A 7,271-nucleotide genomic window follows, 5' to 3' on the forward strand; every position below is an offset into this window, starting at 1 on the left:
GCTCCCACTGTGATCGCCAGTGTTGAGGGAATAGACATTATTGGGTCTAACTCAAATTATTTTTAATTTTTAAAATTATGTACATGGAGGCAAAGAGAGTCAGATCCCCTGGAGCTGGAGTTACAGATGAATGTGAGCGGCCCGACATGGGTGCTGGGAACTGAACTTGAGTTCTCTGCAAGAGCAAGTGCTGCCCCAGTCCCTACTACAGTTTCCTGTGTACCCCAACACATTTGCGTTATTCACAAACCAGACCTCCAGGAGGCTCTCCAAGCCTGGCCTTTAGCAGGTCACCAGAATGTCATCAGAGAAGGTCACCACGGTAACTACCTTGAGGACAGTTCCCAGAGAGCTGGGCATGGTGGTGTACACCTGTGATCCCAGCATTTAGGGCTAGCCTGGACTACATGAGACCCTGTCTCAAAAACAGTGATTCCAGCGAGTAGTGGTAGTGCACGCCTTTAATCCCAGCACCTTGGAGGCAAAGGCAAGCGGATCTCTGTGAGTTCGAGGATAGACTGTTCTACAAGAGCTGGTTCTAGGACAGGCTCCAAAGCTACAGAGAAACCCTGTCCCAAAAAACAAAAACAACAACAACAACAAAAACCTAAACAAACAAAAGTGCAGTGACTCCACTGGTAGTGACTCTCTGTGTCCTCCCCACTGTGACTCTGTGTCTTCTCCACTGTGACTCTGTGTCCTCTCCACTGTGACTCTGTGTGTGTCCTCTCCACTGTGACTCTGTGTCCTCTCCACTGTGACTCTGTGTCCTCTCCACTCTGACTCTGTGTGTCCTCCCCACTGTGACTCTGTGTGTCCTCTCCACTGTGACTCTCTGTGTCCTCTCCACTGTGACTCTGTGTCCTCTCCACTGTGACTCTGTGTCCTCTCCACTGTGACTCTGTGTCCTCTCCACTGTGACTCTGTGTCCTCTCCACTGTGACTCTGTGTCCTCTCCACTGTGACTCTGTGTGTCCTCTCCACTGTGACTCTGTGTCCTCTCCACTGTGACTCTGTGTCCTCTCCACTGTGACTCTGTGTCCTCTCCACTGTGACTCTGTGTCCTCTCCACTGTGACTCTGTGTGTCCTCTCCACTGTGACTCTGTGTCCTCTCCACTGTGACTCTGTGTCCTCTCCACTGTGACTCTGTGTCCTCTCCACTGTGACTCTGTGTCCTCTCCACTGTGACTCTGTGTCCTCTCCACTGTGACTCTGTGTCCTCTCCACTGTGACTCTGTGTGTCCTCTCCACTGTGACTCTGTGTCCTCTCCACTGTGACTCTGTGTCCTCTCCACTGTGACTCTGTGTCCTCTCCACTGTGACTCTGTGTCCTCTCCACTGTGACTCTGTGTCCTCTCCACTCTGACTCTGTGTCCTCTCCCCTGTGACTCTGTGTCCTCTCCACTGTGACTCTGTGTGTCCTCTCCACTGTGACTCTGTGTCCTCTCCACTGTGACTCTGTGTCCTCTCCACTGTGACTCTGTGTGTCCTCTCCACTGTGACTCTGTGTCCTCTCCACTGTGACTCTGTGTCCTCTCCACTGTGACTCTGTGTGTCCTCTCCACTGTGACTCTGTGTCCTCTCCACTGTGACTCTGTGTGTCCTCTCCACTGTGACTCTGTGTGTCCTCTCCACTGTGACTCTGTGTCCTCTCCACTGTGACTCTGTGTGTCCTCTCCACTGTGACTCTGTGTGTCCTCTCCACTGTGACTCTGTGTGTCCTCTCCACTGTGACTCTGTGTCCTCTCCACTGTGACTCTGTGTGTCCTCTCCACTGTGACTCTGTGTGTCCTCTCCACTGTGACTCTGTGTGTCCTCTCCACTGTGACTCTGTGTGTCCTCTCCACTGTGACTCTCTGTGTCCTCTCCTCTGTGACTCTCTGTCCTCTCCACTGTGACTCTCTCTGTGGCCTCTCCACTGTGACTCTGTGTCCTCTCCATTGTGACTCTGTGTGTCCTCTCCACTGTGACTCTGTGTGTCCTCTCCACTGTGACTCTGTGTGTCCTCTCCACTGTGACTCTGTGTCCTCTCCACTGTGACTCTGTGTGTCCTCTCCACTGTGACTCTGTGTCCTCTCCCCTGTGACTCTGTGTCCTCTCCACTGTGACTCTGTGTCCTCTCCACTGTGACTCTCTGTGTCCTCTCCACTGTGACTCTGTGTCCTCTCCACTGTGACTCTGTGTCCTCTCCACTGTGACTCTGTGTCCTCTCCACTGTGACTCTGTGTCCTCTCCACTGTGACTCTGTGTCCTCTCCACTGTGACTCTGTGTCCTCTCCACTCTGACTCTGTGTCCTCTCCACTGTGACTCTCTCTGTGTCCTCTCCACTGTGACTCTGTGTCCTCTCCACTGTGACTCTGTGTCCTCTCCACTGTGACTCTGTGTCCTCTCCACTGTGACTCTGTGTCCTCTCCACTGTGACTCTGTGTCCTCTCCACTGTGACTCTGTGTCCTCTCCACTGTGACTCTGTGTGTCCTCTCCACTGTGACTCTGTGTCCTCTCCACTGTGACTCTGTGTCCTCTCCACTGTGACTCTGTGTCCTCTCCACTGTGACTCTGTGTCCTCTCCACTGTGACTCTCTCTGTGTCCTCTACACTAGCTGATCTGTGGGATCTGTGAGCTATCCTCACTCACAAAGTTGGACTCTGAATAACACCGAGTTTTTTCTGTCTTGCTTGTCTTTCACTGGAGGGTCGGGATGGGATGGGGACAGTCCTCAGAAACAGACCCTTCAGCTGCAGGTGGCCAGTCAGAGAGTACAGCCCTGGGGGAGTGCCTGGACCAGAACTTTGGAGCTAAGCCATTTCTAAGACTAGAATCTGAGTAAGAAACCGCTATGTTGTTCTAGGCTGTTTTGCGCTAGGATAATTTATCACGTAGCAAAGAAACCCGACAAACACCCAAGCTGCACTTTCTCCCCTCGTCTATATTTTCTCCCATTCTCTTTATTCTCCAGGACCCTAAACGCCTCCCACAGTCCTAGGATATTACAGTGGAAGCCTGAGTCCTCCACACTCAAGGAGGCAGCACAATGGCCAACTTTAACGCCACTGTCATCTTGTCTAATAAAGTCATGAAGGAGATGCAGGGGCAAGGAAGCCACTCTGCAAAATCACCACTCAGAATGACACTTTCAAAGTGTCAGCCTTGGGCTGGAGCGATGGCTCAGTGGTTAAGAGCACCGACTGCTCTTCCATGGGACCTGGGTTCAATCCCCAGTACACATGACAGCTCACAACTGTCTGTTAACTCCAGTTTCAGGGGACCCAACACCCATGACAAAACATCAATGAACATAAAATAAATTAAATTAAAAATAAAACAAACCCCAAAGTGTCAGGCTGCCCAGCAGTTCCTCCACGCGCCTTCCTCAGCTCTGGAAAGCAGAGCGATCACCACGACGGCAGAAGCTGCTTCACACTTACAGCATTACCTGTGCACACGAAGACCAGCATCCGGGAGCAGTGGACTGTCCCACAGGACAGCTTGCAGCTTCACACTTACAGCATTACCTGTGCACACGAAGATCAGCATCCGGGAGCAGTGGACTGTGGACAGCTTGCAGCTTCACACTTACAGCATTACCTGTGCGCACGAAGACCAGCATCCGGGAGCAGTGGACTGTCCCACAGGACAGCTTGCAGCTTCACACTTACAGCATTACCTGTGCACACGAAGATCAGCATCCGGGAGCAGTGGACTGTCCCACAGGACAGCTTGCAGCTTCACACTTACAGCATTACCTGTGCACACGAAGACCAGCATCTGGGAGCAGTGGACTGTCCCACAGGACAGCTTGCAGCTTCACACTTACAGCATTACCTGTGCACACGAAGACCAGCATCCGGGAGCAGTGGACTGTCCCACAGGACAGCTTGCAGCTTCACACTTACAGCATTACCTGTGCACACGAAGACCAGCATCCGGGAGCAGTGGACTGTCCCACAGGACAGCTTGCCAGCAAGGTAAAACCAAGTCCTAGCCCTGACGTGGATCCTAGACTTTAAACACACCACCAAGATTTGTGTATATGTGTGGAGGTCAGAGGTCAGTTCTCTCCTACTGTGTGGCTTCTGGAAATCAAACAGGTTAGTAGGTGTGGCAGCAAGCATCCTTACGCCGAGTCGTCTCAGTGGTCCTACTGAATGGCCAAGAAGACCACGTAACAAGACTATATCACAAAATGCAGCTATTCAAAATAATAGGGGTATAACACCAACAAATTCAACAGCTTAAACCAACCACCAAAATTTACCAAAGAAGAAATAAAACAAAGAAAACCAAACTGATAGTTTAAAAAAAAACTTTAAAAAAAATTTCAAAAACTGGGCATGGTAGGTAGTGCATTGTCTTTAATCCCAGCACCCAGGAGGCAGAGGCAGGCAGATCTCTGAGTTCAAGGCCAACCTGGTCTACAGAGCAAGTTCCAGCACAGTTGGGGCTGCACAGAGAAACCCTATCTCAACAAAAAAATAAAACCAATACCCCTGAGATCCAGAGGATCCATAGGGTTTTTATAGCTGGGCATACGTAATATAAACCCTAGCAAATCAATTAACATGGCAGATTGTGATAGACCCTTTAAGGTAATTTTCTAGTATTTTATCCTTACAGAAAAAACCTTAAATGTTATTTAATATTTCTTAAATTGTTTTATTTCAAAAAATGTGTCTCAGCACTCAGGAAGGTGAAGTCGAAGAGGGGTTACCAAGTCTGGGGGCCAATCTAGACTACAAACTGAGAACTGTCTTTTTTTTAAAAAGAAAGAAAGAAAGAAAGAAAGAAAGAAAGAAAGAAAGAAAGAAAGAAAGAAAGAAAGAAAGAAAAGGGGCTGGAGAGATGGCTCAGAGGTTAAGAGCATTGCCTGCTCTTCCAAAGGTACTGAGTTCAATTCCTGGCAACCACATGTGGCTCACAACCATCTGTAATGAGTTCTGGTGCCCTCTTCTGGCCTGCAGACATACACACAAACAGACTATTGTATCCATAATGAATAAATAAATATTTTTTAAAAAAAAAAGAAAGAAAAAAAGAAGGCATGGTAGTGGCACACGGCAATAATCCTAACAATTAGGAGCTTAAAACCAACAAAACAAAGAACCACACATAAATTCAATGACAGCCTGGGCCATTCAGCAAAACACTGCCTAAATAAATAAAAGTTTAAAAACAATTAAAAATCTAATACACTTAAGGTTACAATTAGGCAGACAGGCAGTGGTGGGAAGCAGGGTCAGGAGCATCTCTATATTTGAGGCCGGCCTGATCTATAAAGTGAATTCCAGGACAGTCGAGGCTGCCCAGAGAAGCCCTGTCTCAATGGGGAAAAAAAAAGTTACAATTAGGCTTGAAGTTGTTTGTTGGGTTACAAAAATATATGTAATAAAACAATAATAAAATAAATTTAAAAACATCTAATTAGAAAGATAACTACAGAGAACAACTTTCAAGTCCACATCTGAGAAAACACAGGAAATGGCAGAATTATTAGAACTTAAATTTTTGTCAGGTATACACACCTGTAATCCCAGCATTTGGGAGACAGAAGCAGGATTACTGTGAGTCAGAAGCCACCCTATGCTACAGAATAAGATTTTGTCTCAAAAAACAAAACAGACAAAATATCCTCCTCACAAAACAAACAAATGAACACTTAGAATACCTCAGGACAGTGGCCCGTGGGGGCCAGGCGTGTCTGTAACCTCAGCTCTGGAGGCTGAGGCAGGAGAACTACCAGAGGAAGGCAGCCTGTGAGGGCTACAAAGGGAGACTCTCACACAGACACTTGAAAAGTTCCCTCCTATGTTCAGCGAGTCCGGTTTTATCCCAGGCTTTTTCAGACCCAGGCCAGCTGGCCTTGGTGAGTTCCCGATAGAACATCCCCATTGTCTCAGTGTGTGGGTGCACCCCTCGCGGTCCTGAGTTCCTTGCTCGTGCTCTCTCTCCTTCTGCTCCTGATTTGGACCTTGAGATTTCTGTCCGGTGCTCCCATGTGGGTCTCGGACAATGAGGACTACTGAGAACTCAAGAACAATGGCACTGGTTTTTGATCCTACTACACGTACTGGCTTTGGGGGAGCATAGGCAGTTTGGATGCTCACCTTACTAGACCTGGATAGAGGTGGGCGGTCCTTGGACTTCTCACAGGTCAGGGAACCCTGATTGCTCTTCGAGCTGATGAGGGAGGGGGACTTGATCGGGGGAGGGGGAGGGAAATGGGAGGCAGTGGTGGGGAGGAGGCAGTGGTGGGGAGGAGGCAGAAATCCTTAATAAATAAATAAATTTAAAAAATAAAAAAAAGAAAAGTTCCCTCCTACCTGAGGAGAGCCGCTGTCCACTGGCCTGATGCTCCCAGTCACACTCCACACCAGACGGGGCTGTGGAGAGGAGCTGCCTCTCCTGAGGTGAAGAACAGCAGGCTGACCCTCACAGAAACTCCAACAGGAAGCCCCCTGAGCGCCCCCCTCAGGAGCAAACAGGAAGGAGCAAGTCTCTCCTTCGCTATCCAGCCTCCCAGTCTCCCTATAGCGCCCCCCACAGGGCGGTGGTAAAGCCGAACACAGCCTCACAAATGGGCTCGGAGACCGGGGAGGCTGGTAACAGTGTCTCCTAGTAAGGGACACGCACATTGCTTTGGGAAGGATGGAGGCACATACGGGTTCTTAAACTAGGTGCAGGAGTTTCAACTCAGTAGGCCACAAAATACACGAGAACTTAAATTGGGAAAGGGTTGTGTCGGTGATTCAGGATTTTTCTCTTAAAAAAGAAAAAAGTTACCATGCACTCTAAATCAAGGAGCTACAACTCAGCTCCCGTAAAGCAGTTATTTTTAAAGATCAAAATTAGGGGTGGAGAGATGCTCTTGGCTGCTCCTGCAGAGGACCCAAGTTCAGTTCCCAGCACCCACATCAGGGAGCTCACAACCTCCGGGAACTCCTGTTCTGAGGGAGCTGACGCCCTCTTTAGGCCTTTTCAGATACCCTCTCCACGCACACATGAATAAAAGTCTTAAAGCTATATATATATATTTCATTTTAGATAGGCAGTGATGGCACATGCCTTTAATTCCACCACTCGGGAGGCAGCAGGTGTCAATCTCTGTGAGTTCGAGGGCAGCCAGAGCTGTTACACAGAAATCCTGTGTAATTATAGTAAATTATATATATAAAATATGAAGTTTGAATTGTAACACAAAAATTCCTGTCTACACAGAACCTGAGAATGTGACTTTCCTTGGGATACAATCAGATAAAATGAGGCCATGCTG

This window comes from Microtus pennsylvanicus, chromosome 3, assembly GCF_037038515.1.
Source record: "Microtus pennsylvanicus isolate mMicPen1 chromosome 3, mMicPen1.hap1, whole genome shotgun sequence".
Classification (NCBI taxonomy): Eukaryota; Metazoa; Chordata; class Mammalia; order Rodentia; family Cricetidae; genus Microtus; species Microtus pennsylvanicus.